Genomic DNA, 20285 nt, shown 5'->3' on the forward strand with positions numbered 1-20285 from the left:
TCGGGTCGCTAGAGTTGGACACGACTGATCGACTTCACTTTCACTTTTCACTTTCATGCATTGGAGAAGGACACGGCGACCCACTCCAGTGTTGTTGCCTGGAGAATCCCAGGGACGGGGGAGCCTGGTGGGCTGCCGTCTATGGGGCCGCACAGAGTTGGACACGACTGAAACGACTTAGCAGCAACAAGCTCCCAAGGAGTGCTGCTGCTGCTGCTCCAGGGACCACACTCTGAGCAGCAAGAAGTGGAGGACAGAGACAGCCAGGGTCTTCATTGCTGTGCACGGGCTTTCTCTGGTTGTTGCAAGCAGGGGCTACTTTGTTGCGGTGCATGGGTTTCTCATTGCAGGAAGAGATGGCTTCTCTTATTGCAGAGAATGGGCTCTAGAGCACCCAGCTTAGTAGTTGTGGCACACGGGTTAGTTGTTCCAGGGCATGCGGAATCTTCCCAGACCAGGGATTGAACCTGTGTCCTCTGCGTTGGCAGGCAGACTCTTATCCACTGCTCCACCAGGGAAGTCCAGATAATGTTATTTGTTTTTTTTAAAGCAAAGAGATAATCAATACAGAATTGAGGATAGTGACTACCTCTGATTGGGTCACGGATTTAGCTCCAATGACTTTGAAAATGTTCTAGCTATAATGCGGCAGGTTCACTAAGTGCTTGTATTATTATTGTGCATTTGAAGAGATTCAAAACACACAACCCCAAAATATGCTGCTTTGGCATATTGATTATTTTGATTTAGAGGAAATTGAAAAAGAGCAGATATAAGAAGGGTGCTTTGACCTTCCTTTTTCCTTCCCAGTAGCAGGATATGAAATTCCCATATGAAGGATGCTGTCCCTACACCAGGAGGAAAGAGATGAGGAATCAAGGCCAAGAGAAATGGGTACAAACAGACCTTGTTAAAATAATTCTTATCTTCTTTTAGTCTCCCCAGATTTTGCAGTTACTTTTCCACAATCACCACTCTTTGTTCATTCAACCTAGTATATAAGCACTTAGGCCCAGCCACATCTTTGAGTCTTCATTTTCCTGTGGGGACACCCTGCACATGTAAAATGTGATGAAATGTGTATGCTTTCCTCCTGTTAATCTGTCTCATGTCAGTCCCAGCTGGAAACCAAAAGAATGTAGGGGAGAAACTTTACGTCCCTTATACATTATGACCTATATTTTAAGATTTATTTTTATCTGTTTAGTGTTACATGATAAAAAGGAATTTCAGGTATGTAAGTGTATGATATTGATTGCTGTGTAACAAACCACTCTAAACAGTGGTCTAGTCTCACTGCCTACTTTGTCAATTTACTCGCAAGTGCCTCTGCCTCTTGTGATGCTTGTGGAGTCACTCAGGTAACCACCAGCAGGTGGAGCTACTGGGCTGGAAGCTCCAAGAAGCCCTTCCTCGTCTACGTAGGGGTTGGCTGTGGTGCCGGCTCTTGATGGGGCATTTTGGTTCTCCTTCACATGCCTTTTCTTTCTGCATGGTTTCTGATCATCGACAGCCTTTCAAGACCTTCCTCTTAAGCAGAATGGCCTAGGGTTCCTTATAGCATGCCAGCTGGATTCTAAGACAGAAAAAGCAGAAGCTACCTTGCTGTAAAGGGTGAAGCCCAGAACAGGCCATGCATCATTTCTGCCCCTAAACCTATTGGTTGAAGCCTGCACAAAGCCAGTCAAGATCCAGGGGAAGGCAAATAAAACCCACCTCTTGATGGATGGCCTGTGCATAGATAAAGGGAAGATTTGTTGACAGCTGTCTTTGAAGAGTGTCTGCCACAGTAAGCCATGGACTATCTTTCCTATAAAAGAAAGGATGGTGATCTGAGTTATACAAACTGATCTATAGACAGGAATCTGACCTTAAGAGAATTTCACCAAGTCCGCTTGTCCTTACTTACAAGTATTTTGATTAGGTATAAGTTTTCATATGCTAACATCAACAAAGAAAGATTACGTGGTAAATGGTCTTAGTTCACAGGGGAACAAATTTGTGTAAAGATGGGTTTTGGTGCCATCAAATTATCTATAACTAGCAAACTTTTGTTGTTGTTTAGTTGCTAAGTCGTGTCCGTCTCTTTGCTGCCCCATGGACTGAGGCATGCCAGGTTCCTCTGGCCTCTACTGCCTCCCAGGGTTTGCTAAGCTTCAAGTCCACTGAGTCACTGATGCTATTCAACCATCCTATCCTGTCACTCCCCCTTCTCCTGTTGCCTTCAATCTTTCCCAGCATCTGGGTCTTTCCAAAGAGTTGGCTTTTCACAAACCTAGCAAACTAAACACTCTCAAAACTAAATATTTGTAAGGAGGAACACTTGACTCCAAAACTTTTTGCAAAAATGAAAATTCAACAATAGTTCAACTTAATGGTGCCAACTTAAGAAAGTAAGGGAAAATTCAATGTTCCTTTGCCCTAAATGGGCATCTTCCTTCTCCTACCCTAATTCTGTTAGTAGAATTATTCTTCCTCAATCAGCAAAGCTCAAATTCTCTAAATGTAGTGGTCACTGTTCTTTTCTTCCTCCTATCAATTTTTCCTTCAAAGTATTTCTCATTTTCACCCTTCCTCTCTGGGACTCTATTGACAATATAGCCCAGATTTTTATTGCATTTAAACAAGCTGACTACAACCTCCTTCTGTCTCTGATTTCATGCCCATCCTAACCTAGGACACTTCAACAAGGTCATTCCAAAAAAGCTTCTTCCTGTTTCCCTGCTCCCAGTCAAAAATTTCATTGACTCTTCCTTCTCTTCACTGCCCTTGGTGGTGGCTGGGAGAATGGTTTTCACAATTCACTAAGATATTTTTTTCCAAAAATGCCTCTCTTTGGAGATTCTAAGTACATGACTGCTCTCTGCCTGCTCGCTCACCATTCTCTCCAATGTACTCAAGAAGAGAATAAGAATTACTAGTAGGGATGGATCGCATTCTTTATGTGTAGAGTAGACGGAAAAGTTGAGAACCACTGAACTATAAGATGGGGTCCAAATTCCTTGTCAAGTCCTTGAACTCATACAACTATTTATTTTCTTAATATTTTTCCCACTACCTTTGGCGGAAAACCAATTGTTGCTAGAAAGAAATTAAAACTGGAACCTTGGTCCCCATTGTCATAAAGCTTACCGCTAATAGGGGAGAAAAAGCAGTAAACAAATGAGCTCATTGTGTTAAGGGAAGAAGCAGGGAACTAAAGGCGGGGAGAGGAGGCAGGCTGCTGGCTCCAGAGCTGACCAGAGCTCCAGCATCCTCAGTCATCCTGGATTAAGGAGGAGAGTTTCTCCATTAGAGTGATGTCTAACCATTTCCTCTCTATGGAAATATCATCCCAAGCAACTGCTGATTCTCTTATTCTTGGGCACACCTCACCCAAACAAGGGTGTGGGCTAAGAAGCCAACTCAAGATCCAAAACATCATAACAGTTTTCTGAAAACAAGTAAGATATATTCTGGTAGATTTTGTTAACCACCCAGTGTGTCTAAAATGGGAAAGAAAACAGAATAAAACAGAAAAGGAGAGGCTGTGGGTATGTGTTGTCTGTTGATATTTTGTGGGTTGTCCTACTGTTTGTTTTGTCAGTTATTTTTATTAATGATGCACAAAACAGAAAAACAGAGTGAGTCACAAATAGAAGATGCAATGTCAGGTTCTCTGGCTAAGGATCAGAAGATGGCAAAAAAAAAAAAAAAGTACCTAAGAAACTAGGACTAAGGGCTCTCTAGAAACCAAGAAGGCTGGGGTCTCATGCCAAGGGCACAGACTCTGTACCTTCCACTAGGGGAGTCTGGCCTGTGCAAGCAGGTCAGGCGGTTGGCATGATCCGCATGAGGAACTTGGTCCTGGAACATAAAAGGAACAAGCTCTGAAGCCAAAGTTATGTTTGACTCCTGGTTCCAACACTTTCCAGTAATATAAGCCTCAATTTCCTCCTCTTTGAAAAGGAAAAGATAAAGCCTTTCTGGCAGATATTTTGGTGAAAATTACCAGATGATATAAGAGAATTTGCAGCTTCCCTGGTGGCTCAGATGGTAAAGAAAACACCTGCCAGTACAGGAGACAAGAGTTCGATCTCCAGTCCAGGAAGATCCCCTGGAGAAGGAAATTGCAACCCACTCTAGTATTCTTGCCTGGAGAATCCCATGGACAAAGGAGGCTGGTGGGCTATAGTTCATGTGGTCACAAAGAGCTTGACGCGACCTAGTGACTGAACTATAGCAACAACATGATAAGATACTGGTTCACAGTAGACTCTTAATAAATTATAGCTATTATTTTTGCAAAAATAGGCCAAGGTCAACTATTTAACATAGCCATGTACCCCAGTGTAAAAACACGGTGAGACCACCTGCGTGAACAAATCTTCCCAACAGCTTAAGGAACCATCAAAACTCTCTGGCTGCCGGTGCCGGTTGATAGGCAAAGGGACTTGACTGCTCTGAATGTGTCCCTCATACACGTGGGGTTAGCAAAGTCTAGGCATTAAGAGAAATTGTTATTTTAGAGTTTAGGTCAGATCAAGGCCTGGCACATAGCACCCAATAAATGGTGAATGCTTTTTTAAAAAATTACTATTGTCTTTTTATAAACTGAAAAATTGAATACTGCTATTTTAAAATTTCTGAATTTCCAAGCATCTTACTTACCAAATGCTATCACTTCCTATCACCTACAAGCCCAGATGAAATTAATTAACGAAATTAATTTCGCCATAGAATTTTCCTTCCCAGATCTTTTTTTTCTTTTCCACACTTTTACTATCACAAAGGAGGCATTAACATTTTTACAAAGAGTTCTACTGGTTTTACCAATTTTTTAGGCACTATTGAGAGTTAATTTTAAGGTCTTTGGTGGAGAGATGGTAACATAAGCACAAAGAAATTTCGTCATTGCCATTTTCTCCTAAGATGAACATGCTCATTAAGCTTTCAATCATGGGCAAGTGACTTAAAATTATACAACATGTATTTCTGTCTTTCCTATTCTGGCTCTTCTCAGATTGCAGAAGAGTTGGGCCATTTAAGATGCCACATCTCGCTGAAGAAGTTGAAGTTGAATGGTTCTATGAAGACCTACAAGACCTTTTAGAACTAACACCCCAAAAACATGTCCTTTCCATTATAGGGGACTGGAATGCAAAACTAGGAAGTCAAGAAACACCTGGAGTAACAGGCAAATTTGGCCTTGGAGTACAGAATGAAGCAGGGCAAAGGCTAATGGAGTTTTGCCAAGAGAAATCACTGGTCATAGCAAACACGCTCTTCCAACAACCCAAGAGAAGACTCTACACATGGACATCACCAGATGGCCAACACCAAAATCAGATTGATTATATTCTTTACAGCCAAAGATGGAGAAGCTTTATATCATCAGAAAAAAATAAGACCGGGAGCTGACTGTGGCTCAGATCATGAACTCCTTATTGCCAAATTCAGACTTAAATTGAAGAAAGTGGGAAAATTACTAGAGCATTCAGGAATCAAACCCCTTATGATTATACAGTGGAAGTGAGAAATAGATTTAAGGGACTAGATCTGATAGAGCACCTGATGAACTATGGACAGAGGTTCGTGACATTGTACAGGAGACAGGGAGCAAGACTGTCCCTAAGAAAAAGAAATGAAAAAAGTCAAAATGGCTGTCTGAGGAGGCATTACAAATAGCTGTGAAAAGAAGAGATGCAAAAAGCAAGGGAGAAAAGGAAAGGTAATACCGATTTGAATGTAGAGTTCCAAAGAAGAGCAAGGAGAGATAAGAAAGCCTTCCTCAGTGATCAATGCAAAGAAATAGAGGAAAAAATAGAATGGGAAAGACTAGAGATCGCTTCAAGAAAATTAGAGATACTAAGGGAACATTTCATGCAAAGATGGGCTCGATAAAGGACAGAAATGGTCTGGACCTAACAGAAGCAGAAGATATTAAGAAGAGGTGGCAAGAATACACAGAAGAACTATGCAAAAAAGATCTTCACTACCCAGATAATCACAATGGTGTGATCACTCACCTAGAGCCAGACATCCTGGAATGCGAAATCAAGTGGATCTTAGGAAGCATCACTACAAATAAAGCTAGTGGAGGTGATAGATTTCCAGTTGAGCTATTTCAAATCCTAAAAGATGATGCTGTGAAAGTGCTATACTCAATATGCCAGCAAATTTGGAAAACTCATCAGTGGCCATAGGGCTGGAAAAGGTCAGTTTTCATTCCAACCCCAAAGAAAGGCAATGCCATAGAATGCTCAAACTACCACACAATTGCACTCATCTCACATGCTAGTAAACTAATGCTCAAAATTCTCCAATCAGGCTTCAGCAATATGTGAACCATGAACTTCCAGATGTTCAAGCTGATTTTAGAAAAGGCAAAGGAACCAGAGATCAAGTTGCCAACATCCGCTGGATCATTGAAAAAGCAAGAGAGTTCCTGAAAACCATCTATTTCTGCTTTGTTGACTATGCCAAAGCCTTTGACAGTGTGGATCACAATAAACTGTGGAAAATTCTGAAAGAGACGGGAATACAAGATCACCTGACCTGCCTTTTGAGAAACCTGTATGCAGGTCAGAAAGCAACAGTTAGAACTGGACATGGAAGAACAGACTGGTTCCAAATAGGAAAAAGAGTACATCAAGGCTGTATATTGTCACCCTGCTTACTTAACTTATATGCAGAGTACCTCATGAGAACACTGGGCTAGATGAAGCACAAGCTGGAATCAAGATTTCTGGGAGAAATATCAATAACCTCAGATATGCAGATGACACCATCCTTATGGCAGAAAGTGAAGAAGAACTAAAGGCCCTCTTGATGAAAGTGAAAGAGGAGAGTGGAACAGTTGGCTTAAAGCTCAGCATTCAGAAAACTAAGATCATGGCATTCAGTCCCATCACTTCATGGCAAATAGATGGGGAAACAGTGGCTGACTTTATTTTGGGAGGCTCCAAAATCACTGCAGATGGTGACTGCAGCCATGAAATTAAAAGATGCTTACTCCTCGGAAGGAAAGTTATGACCCACCTAGACAGCATATTAAAAAGAGACACTACTTTGCCAACAAAGGTCTGTCTAGTCAAGGCTACGGTTTTTCCAGTAGTCATGTATGGATGTGAGAGTTGGACTATAAAGAAAGCTGAGGGTTGAAGAATTGATGCTTTTGAACTGTGGTGTTGGAGAAGACTCTTGAGTGTCCCTTGGACTGCAAGGAGATCCAACCAGTCCATCCTAAGGGAGATCAGTCCTGGGTATTCATTGGAGGGACTGATGTTGAAGCTGAAACTCCAATACTTTGGCCACCTGATGCAAAGAGCTGACTCATTTGAAAAGACCTTGATGCTGGGAAAGATTGAGGGCAGGAAGAGAAGGGAAGGACAGAGGATGAGATGGTTGGTTGGCATCACCAACTCAATGGACATGAGTTTGGATAAGCTCTAGGAGTTGGTGATGGACTCGGAGGCCTGGTGTGCTGTAGTCCATGGGGTCGCAAAGAGTCGGACACGACTAAGCACCTGAACTGAAGTGAACTGCAGGGACATCAGAGTCATTTTACCTTCACATTTCTTTAGGATTTTTCATGGTAAAACTAGAGGATGTAATACTTGGGAATGAGGCATATTTCCTATAAATATATAATTGTTGGATGACTATTAATAGACAAATACATTTCTCTGTTAATAACTTGGGAGCAATCTAAGAGAGTCCTGTGGGTTTGAAGTGTCTAGGTTTGGTTTCTCATTTTAAGCTTTCCTTTGGAGGGCAGACTGAATGGAGTCCCTTGAGTGTGACCTGTGCTGCAGGGAGTGTGGGCCACCCACTGTGGGCCCAGATACATTTGTAAGAACCTCACTGAACTTGAGATCAGTAATTCTGGAGTCTACTCTGCTGCAGGCCCTGGGCTGGGCCCTGTGATGGAGCTGATGAAAAGAGACCCTTATGTGTTTTTCCTGTTGCTGAATTTTCTGTGGATTGACACACTTTGTGCCATGCTGTGAACCTGGTCATTTTTCTTCATTTGTCACATTACCCGTTGTTTGGGGTTTGGTAAGGAATCGTGAGTTTCTCTTCTGCAGTAATTCATGAGGTCACCCTCCTCCTCTTCCCTTGATTGACTTTATGCAGACACAGCCAGTCCATGTCATTCTGGTCAAAATAACACGTTTCCCCCAGCAGTACTGCTTTCTTTCTTATCCTGAATGTAGCACATGAGGCGCTCAGTTGAACCTCTAGTAGCCGTAAAACCTGGTGGATAAAAGGTACTTAGTAAGCATTTGCTTGATTAAATTTGAGGTTGAATTTTATTATTCAAAAACGGGCAACTTCACCTTTTGGATTTGGTTATGTACTTTGAAAGCTTCAGGTAGACCTATGATTGAAGGCCTTTGCTTGGTAAAATGGTAAAACCAAAAAGCTGGGGGATATGGGACAAAGAGCCCAGCACACAATTTTCATCCAAATAGGTGCTGTTGGCACCGCCCTCCTGATTAGCAGTAGAACAGTAGACAAGCTAATCTCTCTAATGTCACCTCCCTGATCTGCATGTTTGGAACAATAATCCCAACCTCATGAGGTCATTTTGAAGATTAAATAATATAATGAATGTAAATGAAAGTGTTAGTCTCTCAGTCATGTCCATCCCTTTGTGACCCCATGGACTGTAGCTCTCCTGGCTTGTCTGTCCATGGGATTCTCCAGGCAAGAATACTGGAGTGGGTTGCCATTCCCTTCCGCAGGGGATCTTCCCGTCCCAGAGATCAAACCCAGGTCTCCTGCATTGCAGGCAAATTCTTTACTATCTGAGCCACCAGGGAAGCCCTGCTGAATTTAAAAACCATGAACTATATATTAGATATTTCATAAGTGTGTGTTTCCTTTTTTCTTCTCCCCTCGCAAACATTTAACTTTGACATGAACAAAGGTGCCCAAAGTTGCTCATCACTTAAAGGACTATAAACTGTGTCTTACTCAACCAAGCATTCAAGATGTGTCAAGCATATTACAAACCCCAAAGGAAATTAAATGCTGTTCCTCTGCCACCTAGTCTACCCACCAGGGTCCCAAAGCACAGTAAAATAACATTAGAACAATGATTTAGGCTGAAAATTCGGCTGACAGGGAAAGCACGAAGCCCCATTCCTTTGAGGCTTAGCCATACCTATGGACACAACCACAGCGCAGCTTCCAGGCTGGCTGACGTCACAGCTTAACGAGTTTTTTGACTGGGGCTTCCGGAGAAGGCACTGGCAACCCACTCCAGTACTCTTGCCTGGAAACTCCCATGGACGGAGGAGACTGGTGGGCTGCAGTCCGTGGGGTCGCTAAGAGTCGGGCACGACTGAGCGACTTCCCTTTCACTTTAAACTTTCATGCATTGGAGAAGGAAATGGCAACTCACTCCAGTGTTCTTGCCTGGAGAATCCCCAGAGACGGAGGAGCCTGATGGGCTGCCGTCTATGGGGTCGCACAGAGTAGGACAGGACTGAAGTGTCTTAGCAGCAGACTGCGGCTTCCGGGCATCTCGGGAAGGGACTGGAGGGGTGAGGGATGCGGCGCCCCTGGTGATTGGAAAAGCCCGCTGGGGACCCCCAGTGGTCATTAGGAGTCATAAGTGTCTCTGCAAAAAGAAAGCCTGTGGCCTTGGGGAAAATATCTGAGCTTCAATTATGTGTATGTCTTCATCTCTCCCCAGTGATCAGGGTTTCTTCCAGGGAAATTAGTGGTGAGAAAGCAAATGCTTTGGGGCCTCCGATTTAGAAATTGGAGTTTTGTTTGGCATGGACAGCAAAAGAGGGCTTCGAATAGGGAGAGGGAGCTGGACCATTCTTTGTCATCCTCAGCAGGGAAAGAAAGCAGGAGATGGGGCAAGCAGGTGGGGGGTGAGGGAAACAGCAGCTCAGCCCTTCTTTCCCGCGGACCGCATCGCTGAGACCGCAGGCGAGGGTCCTTCTTAGAGCCATTTCGGCAGACGCCGGGCAAGAAGTAGGCAACAGTAGAGCTGTCCTGCTCTTAAACAAACTGCTGTAGCTTGTGCATTTCTGCTCCCTGAATCTTTATTCCCCTAGTTCTGTTGCAAGTAAGCAGTAAAGGTTTTATTATGCTGGGGAATAAATAATGAATGATTCAGCCTGCACTCAAGGCGTATCTGGAGAACAGAGATGGACCAACAGGGATTTGTTTACATGAAGTACCAAGACATTGCTAGGTAGGAAATTCTACTTTGGGGGAAAGACTGGGGGAATAAAGACAAGCTTGTCTCAAAGAAGGGTGGGAGTGTAATTTTGAACACAGCATAGTTTTTGTCACTCAGATTCATTTCCAACTCAGCCTTCCAGCCTCGGTTCTTTTCCTGCAACAATGAGTCCCCAAACTAACTCCTGCAGCAGTTAGAGGCTTCTCTGGTGGCTCAGACAGTGAAGAATCCATCTGCAATGCAGAAGACCTGGGTTTGATCCCTGGGTCAGGAAGATCCCCTGGAGAAGGAAATGGCAGCCCACCTCAGTAAGAGGAGATAAAAAGTCACCAGGGTTGACATTTGCTAAGAGACAAGTCACCACAGCTTCAGCAGTGTGCAGAGACAGCCGCCTGGGCATAGCCAACAAGGTCCACATCTTTAGACACCTGCAACCTTTGTGTCTCTGTCTGTCCTACTGATGTCCCTGACCTAGTCACTGGGATGATAGTCATCATTTTGGGCATCAGCAGTGACAGGAAACATAACCCCAAACAGCCAGAGCAGAAGAGGAAAATGGCAGACACCACAGGTAGCCAAAGGGCTGGTTAGCTTGTTCATTTATGCCTCCCTCAAGTGCGATGCTGTAGTGGCTTGAATAGTGATTCCCCAGATATATGTCTGCATCCAACCCACCCCACCCCCAAACTTCTGAATGTGATCTTATTTGGGAAAAGGTTTTTGCAGATGTAATTAAGTTAAAGATCTCAAGATGAGATCATCCTGGATTATTTGCTGCTGCTGCTGCTGCTGCTGCTGCTGCTGCTGCTAAGTCGCTTCAGTCGTGTCCACCTAACTCTGTGCGACCCCAGAGACGGCAGCCCACCAGGCTTCCCCATCCCTGGGATTCTCCAGGCTTCCCCGTCCCTGGTATTCTCCAGGCAAGAACACTGGAGTGGGTTGCCATTTCCTTCTCCAATGCAAGAAAGTGAAAAGTGAAAGTGAAGTCGCTCAGTCGTGTCCGACTCCTAGAGACCCCATGGACTGCAGCCCACCAGGCTCCTCTGTCCATGGGATTTGCCAGGCAAGAGTACTGCAGTGGGTTGCCATTGCCTTCTCCGTGGATTATCTGAGTGGGCCCTAAATCCAACGAGAAGCATCCTTAGAAGAGACCTTCTTGCCTGGAAAATCCCATGGATGGAGGAGCCTGGTGGGCTGCAGTCCGTGGGGTCGCTAAGAGTCAGACACAATTGAGCGACTTCACTTTCACTTTTCACTTTCATGCATTGGAGAAGGACACGGCAACCCACTCCAGTGTTCTTGCCTGGAGAATCCCAGGGACGGGGGAGCCTGGTGGGCTGCCGTCTATCGGGTCGCATAGAGTCGGATACGACTGAAGTGACTTAGCAGCAGCAGAGAGAGATAGAAAGCAAGGAAAAGGCCATGTGAAGACAGAGACAGAGAGTAGCAACAACGAGGAGTTAGGCAACAATGAGGCAAGGAACGCTGAGGGCCACCTTTCCCAGACCCTTCTGAGGGAGCAGAGCTCCTCCAACACTTTTATTTCAGACTTGTGGCTTCCAGAATTGTGAAAGATAAATTTCTGCTGCTTTAAGCCACCCAATTTGTGGTAATTTTTAATGGCAATTCTGGGAACTAATACATTTGCCAAAAAAAATATTTACTGAGCACATTCACTATGCCAGACACCATGCCAGGTACGGGGGACATAGCGGTAAACGAAACTGACATTACTCTCATAGAGTTTGTCTTATAAGGAGGAAAGAGATAAGACACTGGTGAATGAAACAAGGAAATCTCTGAGAATAAAATGTCCTACAAATAAATGTCAAATGTGGTGGTATGGTAGAGTACTTGAGGGGTGCTACTCTTTACCAGACTGCATAATCAGGGAAGGTCTTTTTAGAAGGTGACAATTTAGCTGATGACATTCAAAAATGTCCAGAAAAGAAGTAGAAAGAATCAGAATGGGGCTGAACTTCCAGAAAAAGTCAGAGTGGAGCCAGAAAAATGCTATTTTATAACTGTTATTGTGCCCCCCTTTCCCCAAAATTGCTCTTCCAACATCATTGCTTGGAGCTCTAAGGTGTTCTGTTAAAACCTCTCTTGGAGTCACAACTGGAGGGAGATTTGGAAGGGATTCAGGCAAAATTTTCTACCTCTGATGTCCCTGCCAATAAGAACAGCTGTGTGGGGCCAACTTGATATACATATGACCTCCAAGTAAGCTTTTATTTGATAAAGTAAAGTGTCTGCCTGCAATGTGGGAGACCCAGGTTTGATCCCTGGGTCAGGAAGATCCTCTGGAGAAGGAAATGGCAACCCACTCCAGTACCCTTGCCTGGAAAATCCCATGGACAGAGGAGGTTGCAAAAAGTCAGAGAAGACTGAGTGACTTCATTTTTTCTTTCTTTTTTCTTTTTCTTTCCTCTCCACAGATAAATGGATAAAGAAGATGTGGTGTGTGTATATAATGGACTATTACTCAGCCACAATAAAGAATGAAATAATGCTATTTGCAGCAAGATAGATGGACCTAGAGGGCTTCCCAGGTGGCTCAGTGGTTAAGAATCTACCTGCCTAAACTGATAAAAATGCATTTGATTACTAAATATTAAAAATTTAAGTCAAAGCAACATGATTTAAATAACTAAGAAAATTATTTATTTTGGAACTTAGCAAAAAAAAGTACATACTAAATTAGAACTAAATTATTTAAAAGAGAGAGAGAAGGGGGGAAAAGAATCTGCCTCCCAGTGCAGGAGACAAAGGGGACATGGGTTTGATCCTTGAGTTGGGAAAATCCCCTGGTGGAGGAAATGGCAACTCACACCAGTATTCTTGCCTGAAAAATCCCATGGACAGAGGAGTCTGGCAGGCTAGAATTCCCAGAGTTGCAAAGAGTCGGACACCACTGAGCGACTAAGAATGCATGCAAGGATGGGCCTAGAGAATATTAAACTTCAGGGAAGTAAGTCAGACAAAAACAAAAATGATAAAAGTGAACTTCTTTACAAAACATAAATAGACTCACAGATAGAGAAAACACAGTTATGATTACCAAAGGGGAAAGTCAGGGAGGGGTAAATTGGAAATTTGAGATTAACGGATATAGACTACTATAGATAAAATAGATAAGCAAGAAGATCCTACTGTACAGTACAGGGAACTATACTCAATATCTTGTAATAACCTATAACAGAGAACAAGCTTAAAGAGAATACATATATATTCAGATATATATGTGTATATATACACACATATATATATAGTTTGCTGTATACCTGAATCCTTGTAAATCAGCTATATTTCAATTCAAAAATAATACTACTACTAATAAAGTGTTCCATGGCTTATAGAAAAACACTGCCTCAAGCTGGTGTAGCTAATGAACATAAAGTTATACTGTGTAGCATATGCTTTGTCCAGGGCTTTCTGCCTTCTAAAGTACAGCCAGTAGTTCAGCGGGATCTATCTACACTAAGCAAATAAAACTTCCTCTCTGTTCTCTCAGGTTCTATCGCCTTTTTTTTTTTTCAGTTTAGATATTTATTTATTTATTTATTTTTAATAAATTTATTTTTTTTTTAAGTTTAAAATCTTTAATTCTTACATGCGTTCCCAAACATGAACCCCCCTCCCACCTCCCTCCCCATAACATCTCTCTGGGTCATCCCCATGCACCAGCCCCAAGCATGCTGTATCCTGCGTCAGACATAGACTGGCGATTCGATTCTTACATGATAGTATACATGTTAGAATGCCATTCTCCCAAATCATCCCACCCTCTTCCTCTCCCTCTGAGTCCAAAAGTCCGTTATACACATCTGTGTCTTTTTTGCTGTCTTGCATACAGGGTCGTCATTGCCATCTTTCTAAATTCCATATATATGTGTTAGTATACTGTATTGGTGTTTTTTTTTCTGGCTTACTTCACTCTGTATAATCAGCTCCAGTTTCATCCATCTCATCAGAACTGATTCAAATGAATTCTTTTTTACGGCTGAGTAATACTCCATTGTGTATATGTACCACAGCTTTCTTATCCATTCATCTGCTGATGGACATCTAGGCTGTTTCCATGTCCTGGCTATTATAAACAGTGCTGCGATGAACATTGGGGTACATGTGTCTCTTTCGATTCTGGTTTCCTTGGTGTGTATGCCCAGAAGTGGGATTGCTGGGTCATAAGGTAGTTCTATTTGCAATTTTTTAAGGAATCTCCACACTGTTCTCCATAGTGGCTGTACTAGTTTGCATTCCCACCAACAGTGTAGGAGGGTTCCCTTTTCTCCACACCCTCTCCAGCATTTATTGCTTGCAGATTTTTGGATCGCAGCCATTCTGACTGGTGTGAAGTGGTACCTCATTGTGGTTTTGATTTGCATTTCTCTAATAATGAGTGATGTTGAGCATCTTTTCATGTGTTTGTTAGCCATCCGTATGTCTTCTTTGGAGAAATGTCTATTTAGTTCTTTGGCCCATTTTTTGATTGGGTCGTTTATTTTTTCTATCGCCCTTTTGATTGACATATGTTCCTCCAAAATATCCTATTTCCTTCTCAGGAAAGGAGGTCCTACTTAACTGAAAGACATATATCAATTATGTGAAATATTTTTAAATATTCATCATACCATGGTTCAGTTTTCACACTTTGCCTAAGTATTTCTAAGGACCTTACCCTGGTGAGATACTTCACAGCAGTGCTAAAATGAAGCCGGGGCAACCAGATGAATTTCCTGTTAGCTAAAAATCTCTTCCCTCTCTAGCCAGTCATAAAGACGTAAGTGGCAGTAGAGGACACAAAAACTGAAAAATGATGGATTTAGCTACGCCAGTTCTAGAATTCTGAGACCCTGAAGCTATCTTTACAATTATATCATCTGTGATTAACAGGAAGTAAAACTAAGTAACAGTGGCTTACACAAGAGAAAAGGGTATTTTCTTTTCTCTCACCAAGAGTCTAGGTCATCAAGCTAAGCCTAGTGTGATGCTCAGAAGTATTAGGTACTCAAGTTCCTTCCATCTTGTAGTTCTGCTATACATAGGATTTATACTGCAAGTTCATTTCATGTTTCAGAATGGCTACTTTATTCACATTTCTACCCATAGGAAAGACAAAATGGGAGGAAAGAACATGTCTTTTTCATTTTAAAGAAACTTCTTGGAAGTTGCAGTCATTACTTCTTACATCCCCTTGGCCAAAACTTAGCCACAAGAAAGCTGAGAAATACAGTCTTTTTCCCAAGTGGTAGATGTACCAACTTAAAAGCTGGGATTTTCTTGCTGCCCTCTTCCTACGTCTGTAGCCTCCTCTTGCTCTCTGCTCACCCCCTTTCCTCTGAGCTCTGCTTCATGGACCTGCTCCTAGTCCTTGAAGAGATTTGAGTCCCTTCCAACCTAAGGTTTTTCATATGCCTTTCTCTGGATCACTCTCCACCTGCACATCCTACTCTTCTAACCTATTCAGTTCAGTTCAGTTGTTCGGTCGTGTCTGACTCTTTGCTATCCCATGGACTGCAGCACGCCAGGCCTCCCTATCCATCACCAACTCCTGGAGTTTACTCAAACTCATGCCCATTGAGTCAGTGATGCCATCCAACCATCTCATCCTCTGTCGTCCCCTTCTCCTCCCACCTTCATCTTTCCCAGCATCAGGGACTTTTCAAATGAGTCCATTCTTTGCATTAGGTGGCCAAAGAATTACAGTTTCAGCATCAGTCCTTCCAATAAGTATTCAGGACTGATTTCCTTTAGGATGGACCGGTTGGATCTCCGTGCAGTCCAAGGGATTCTCAAGAGTCTTCTCCAACACCACAGTTCAAAAGCATCAATTCTTCTAACCTATTCAATTTTCCTTTATTCTTCAGGTCTGACTTGAACCAACACTCCCAGCCCTAATCAGGGTCCAGTGCGCCACTACATAATCTCAGAAAAGCGTGTGCTCCTTATTTGCACTTATCACAGTCACATTTTGACATTTTTTTGTGAGACTATTAGATTCATGGTTAGCTCCCCCTTTAGAAAGTAAGTCAGTTTGTCTATCATTCACTCTTTACCCTAGTATTCCCAGTGTCTCTTGCTTATTATCAGTACTTAGAAGATGCCCAATAAATAAGAGTTAAATCCTTTTAAATTTTCTGCTTTCCAAACATGGTGTGAGCACTCCTGAAAAACTATTTATGCTACAGAAAGTATATATTATTAATTATAAAGTTTTTCCATTACACCTGCCTAAATGATGGTTTATACAAAATAAAAATAAAACATAAATTTTTCTTTCTTTATAACCTGGAAAGTCCAAGTCATTTGGGGAGGATGGTATTTATATTGGTAAATGTAAGGGTGGGAGAGTGGAGGGTGTTGTTTTATTTCTATTTTTTCAGTTTTCCTGGCAGCTTGAGGTCCAGGTAATCTCTCAGTCACTCCCAAGTTCATGTGTAGCCAGCTTTACATTTTTGCATTGATTCATCCTTGACTTTGTTTCTTGAATATACTCTGCTTGTAGTAGCAGCCTTGCTTTAGTATTTGAGCCAACCGGATCTAATTTTAACAACATAGATGACAGTTTTGGTTCTCTACCTTGAAGAGTCCCCTATCTGCTGCTTTATTGAAAAAAAAGCCCTGGGGTGCAGTCATTAGCACTCACTGCTTAAGAGTTGAGGTGGAATTGATTCAGGGCATCAAGGTTACACAACTCCCAAAACCAATCTGTCATAGAATTCAGTCACGTCTTTCTGTATCTCCCTGGCTAGAAATAGCCATGGAAAAGGAAATGGCTATGAGAAAAAAAAGAATCACATCAACTGTATCAGCAGCGTTTTCTAATTATCATCCTCTACATGACTCCATTGTTAAATGACTTTGTATCACGTTATTCTTACAATATTGAAACGATAGTAGTAGCTCATATTTATTGAGTGTTTACTATATGCCAGGCAAAACAGTAGGTTAATCTAATAACATAAAACTAAATACAGCAGAACCTGCTGTGTTTGAAATTCACTGTGTCTAGAAGTATATGTGTATTTACAAACAGTACGCAGAATACTCTACCCATAAGTTGGTTGAAGATTCAACTCATAAGCCTTTTGCTTGAGTGCTTTCCTTCCACATTCAAATCTTGACATATATCATCATCGTTACCCTCTCTCTTCACTTAGGTTTCAGATAATTAACTAAGCTACCTCCTTAGGTTTCCAGTGATTTGTTTCTTAACTGTATTTCCCTCCCAAAGGTTGATTAGGTAAGAAACTAATACACTGTAAGCAACCCACAGCTGCTAGCTTTTTGTAGCCCACTGACGTTGTGACTCTGTCCATAATATAATTTCAAGACAAGAAGCAAAAATATTGCTATTGATAAATGATATTCCCACCAATATATACTTATTAGTAAAACCTTCCCCATGTTTTCTCCTGCCTCCAGGCCCCTATACTTTCTGTTTCCTCTGTTTGAAACCCACAACTTCGTTCTACCTAGAAGATTCTGAACCACCCATCAGATCTCAATTTTCACATCTCTCTAAGTCCAGGTATGCAACAAGTGCTCCTATTGTATAACATTAATCAAACTACATTATAAAAGTTCAATTCATTTTCTGTATTTCTCAATGGACTACAAGCTTTAAAACAGTCTTCTATTTGCTTTATCTTTCACAAAATGCAGATAAAATAAATATCTGTCAAATATATATGTACATATATATATACATATTAAAATAAATACTTCTACTATTTAGCTCAGTTCCAGGCAATGACTAAGGAGATATGTCTTTAACATAGCTTAAGGACCAGCTCTAAGTTTCCCAGTTCTCAAGCATAAACATTTTGCATCACAGATTCTTCTGCTTTTATTGCAAAAGCTACTGCTACCCAAATGAATATAAAGAAACATGTTCATCTATCCCAAAGAAACATGTTCACAAATCCCAAAATAAATAAACACTTCAAGGTTCCTTTCCATCAAATGTATCTTTAATAACTAACGTATGGAAAGATTGGAAAAATTATGGTAGACTTTTTAATTAATTTATTTTAATTGGAGGATAATTACTTCACAATATTGTGATGGTTTTTGCCATACATTGACCAACATGAATAAGCCACAGGTATACATGTGTCTCCCCCATCCTGAAACCCCTCCTACCTCCCTCCCCACCCTATCCCTCTGGGTTGTCCCAGAGCACTGGCTCTGGGTGCCCTGCTTCATGCATCGAACATGCACTGATAAAATAAATATGAAAATAAATATCATCTATTTTATATATGATAATATGCATGTTTCAGTGCTATTCCTTCAAATCATCCCACTCTCACCTTCTTCTGCTGAGTCCAAAAGTCTGTTCTTTACATCTGTGTCTTCTTTGCCGCCCTGCATGTAGAATTGGCATTACCGTTTCTAAATTCCACATATATGTGCTAATATACAGTATCTGTCTTTCTATTTCTGACTTACTTCACTCTGTAAATGTTCCAGTTTCATCCACCTCATTAGCACTGACTCAAATGCATTCTTTTTTATAGCTGAGTAATATTCCATTGTGTAAATATATATGGTAGACTTTTTAATGGGAGAATTTATCCAAAGCAATGGATAGACTGATCATGCTTTTTAACTGCTCCAAATTTTCAGTGGTGCCCTATTATCTGTAAATCTATAAGAACCTGTGTGTTTGAGGCTGGCATTCAAGGCTATCCACAGTCTTGCTCCTTCCTAACTTCCAAGCCCCTTCTTCTCAGCTTATCCATGTTCTATATTCTAGGCAAGTTAGGTTGTTATTTTCCATATTAGCCCAATATGTGTAATCTTTTGGGTCATAATGATGATATCTAATCCTCAGAGAGTCTTTATTACGTGCTAGACCTTCTTCTCGGAGAAGGCAATGGCACCCCACTCCAGTACTCTTGCCTGGAAAATCCCATGGACGGAGGAGCCTGGTAGGCTGCAGTCCATGGGGTCGCTAAGAGTCGGCACGACTGAGCGACTTCACTTTCGCTTTTCACTTTCATGCATTGGGGAAGGCAATGGCACCCCACTCCAGTATTCTTGCCTGGAGAATCCCAGAGGAGCCTAGTGGGCTGCCATCTATGGGGTCGCACAGAGTCAGACACGACTGAAGCAACTTAGCAGCAGACCATCTTCTAAGTCCTTTCCATGTGTTAATCATTTAATTCTTACAGCAACACTTCTGGGCAGATGTTATTATGACCCCCATGCTGGAATGAGGAAGTTGGCACACCCTGATCAAGATCAGACAGCTAATAGGCCGCAGTGCCTACCTGCAATGCCATAACCCCAGTCCATGTGCTTGGTAGTTTTGTTCATAGTAGGCATTTAATATATATTTTTGAAAATTAGAAGGAGAAAGAGACAACTGATTTAAAAAAAAAAAAGTAGGTGGCAAATGGGTTATTCTGTGATATTTTATATTTCTCTTTTTAAATATCAGATTCAAAGCCAAGGAAAACGTATGTCTAAGTAAAAGAAATTCTAATAAACTGAGAAAACCTCCTCAGACTTTGTTTCTTGATGACTCCGTGCTATTCCCCCCGCTCCCCGCCCCGCACCATTGCCCCCCTCAGTCTTTGACGCAAGGATGTACTTATTCTTCAGGATGGAGTTGAAATGTCAAATCCCGGCAAAACTTTGCCTGAAGCTCCTCGTGTAACAGCACACAATGATTAAGAATGTTCCTTCTATCCCCTCAGGGTGCTCTTGCCTGACTGTTACAGAGCTCAACTCATAGTGTGGATGGCTGTTACTTGACTTCTCATTAAGCTGAGAGTACCAACCATGTCCTTCATCTTTATGTGGCTGGAGGCACATAAAGTCACCCTCTCCCCATACGCGTAGTCCCCAGTCAGAGGAAACCACTGCTGATGCTCCCATCCCTTAGTGACAAGAGTCGCCGTTCAGCATTCCGCTGTCGGTTACTGACTCCCAGGGCCAGTCAGGGCAGGCTTCGCACTACTGTTCCTCCCTCAGATCAGTTCAGACTTTACTGTCTCTGAGAACAAAATTAATGTTTGTTTTTGGAAGGTGTTGTTGACTTTATAGTTGAGCCAGTAAAGGAATCAGCAGGCCTGCCATTTTCCTG

The 20285-nt window shown here is 42.1% G+C and overlaps 1 long non-coding RNA gene across 1 annotated transcript in view; it reads right to left on the reverse strand.

The window, feature by feature from the left end:
* The window catches only part of LOC138442373 (uncharacterized), a 66840-nt gene that overhangs the window by 16198 nt on the left and 30357 nt on the right, over positions 1-20285 (reverse strand). Inside the window, exon 2 of the long non-coding RNA XR_011257671.1 lies at positions 8024-8238. This is a non-coding gene — a long non-coding RNA (uncharacterized lncRNA). The remainder of the gene's footprint in view (positions 1-8023; positions 8239-20285) is intronic.

Source organism: Ovis canadensis, chromosome 6 (assembly GCF_042477335.2).
Source record: "Ovis canadensis isolate MfBH-ARS-UI-01 breed Bighorn chromosome 6, ARS-UI_OviCan_v2, whole genome shotgun sequence".
NCBI classification, from domain to species: Eukaryota; Metazoa; Chordata; class Mammalia; order Artiodactyla; family Bovidae; genus Ovis; species Ovis canadensis.